The sequence below is a fragment of the Scomber japonicus genome, chromosome 17 (assembly GCF_027409825.1).
Source record: "Scomber japonicus isolate fScoJap1 chromosome 17, fScoJap1.pri, whole genome shotgun sequence".
Lineage (NCBI taxonomy): Eukaryota > Metazoa > Chordata > Actinopteri > Scombriformes > Scombridae > Scomber > Scomber japonicus.
In genome coordinates this window covers 30,104,958-30,106,752 of record NC_070594.1, presented here as the reverse complement: position 1 = coordinate 30,106,752, position 1,795 = coordinate 30,104,958, and the positions used below count along the sequence as shown (strand labels likewise).

At 37.7% G+C, this 1,795-nt stretch overlaps 1 long non-coding RNA gene across 1 annotated transcript; it reads right to left on the bottom strand.

The window, feature by feature from the left end:
* Window positions 1-299: 299 nt before the first annotated feature.
* Window positions 300-1,133, bottom strand: LOC128377151 (uncharacterized). The gene is made up of 4 exons (XR_008323291.1): window positions 1,068-1,133; window positions 843-894; window positions 451-559; window positions 300-359 (listed from the first exon to the last, which is right to left on the bottom strand). It is a non-coding gene; the product is annotated as an uncharacterized LOC128377151 (long non-coding RNA).
* Window positions 1,134-1,795: the final 662 nt, after the last annotated feature.

Below are 1,795 nucleotides of genomic sequence, written 5' to 3'. Positions count from 1 at the left end.
CATGCTGATATACTGTACTTACCTCAAGGTGTTCCCTTAGTGAAGCTCTCCCCTTCATGCAGTGGATCAGGTCAGCACACTGACGTTGCCGCACTCGCTGTGCTTCTTTTACTGCATCCTGAAATTTCAAAATACATTTTTTTTGTTTTAAGTATATTTTTGGGGCTTTTTGCCTTTAATGTACAGGTTTAGGAGAGACAGGAAACTGGAGGTATGACACGCAGAATAGGACTAATAAACAGTAAAATCATAACATTTGCACCCTGTATGGAATGTGTAATGACATTGTCACTTACCAACTCTGTTTGATGGACAATTGTTTTTTTGGCATAGCAGTGGTCTGCCATTATCCAAGGGTCCTGCTGACAAAGGGAGCAAGAGTTTGGCCCTCATGTTAGTTAATGAACACCTGTATCACTCAGTAATGATTGTGATGTCACTTATTTTTACATTTGTCTCTTCATTGGGTTTTTTCCTCTTCAGTCTGAAGATAGGTGCAAGAAGCCCATTGATCATGTCTTTCCCCTCTTTGGTGAAATGGGCAAACCGTCTTCCATGCCTGAAGAAACAAGATACAATTAGAAAATAGTAAAAATGAGTCAAAACTGAGAGGATGACACTTTCAACCAGATAGAGAAACAATAGAACACAATTTTGACTAGCCAATATAGAAAGTGTGCTAGCCAATGCCCATCAACTGTCCAGTAATACTTTTACAATACAATAAGTCAAACAGTTACAAAGGCTTTGGAATGAGTAATGTTATCGTTTGGCAGCCCTTGTTGTTGAAATACATATTTCCATATTAAAATCAAAAACAACAAAGGGTAAATCAATCATACCCCTCCAGGTGTAGATTTTCCACCAGCACTACACACCACCATCTCCGCAGAACTGGCATGTCGTCCTCAAAGGAAGAGCACATCCGCAAATCCACAATAATTAACTTCATGCACAGGTATGTCTATGTTGCAACATGGCCTTAACGATCCAAACTGCTATGTTAAACAGGAATTGACCATTTGAGATATGTTTTTGTCAATGAGCAGATGATATGTTCAACTTACGACAGTGAAGTCGAACGGTGCACCAAGAATTAGGTACCAGGTATACTGTAACAGAAACATTGTACTTGTTACAGGATCAAATAATATGTTCAGCAAATTTTAAGCATGTGATTGTTATCTTACCATTATCATAAATTCCACAGTCATTAGAGTGGGTCTGTTGTGGAAGTCCCTGGACCATGTGGATAAAACAAAAGTCAAATATATAAAATACAATTAATAAAACAGATGCACCTCACTATCACTCAGCAAATAGAGTTACAGAAGCCGTTGCAGGCCACCCTTTTACTGGTGACACAGAAACAGAATGACCCTGAGATACTTGATTCCCATAAAAGCAGTATTTTCTCCACATTAAATAGTACAATCTTAAGACATTTACCTGTATGTCTTGCCCTGTTTTTTCACTCCAGGGATCCGGAACCAGCTGCTTTGCAAGATCACCGTTATAAAAAATAAATATCAGTATGACACTCCTAGATAGTATGTGCACTCAAATCTAACAACTGTAAAGAAGTCAATTGAACGTGACTGCCATTATCAAGCTATCCTATCAAACTATCTTGAAATTAAACTAATAGGTAAATTAGTCAAATGGAAATCAGATTATACCAAACAAATATAAGAATAAATCAAAAGTATGTGTGATAGGTTATGTTAAGAGTCAGTCATGTATGCAGTGTATGGATGAGTGAAAAGTGTTGAATGCAGGAGGTAGTAATGCTTAG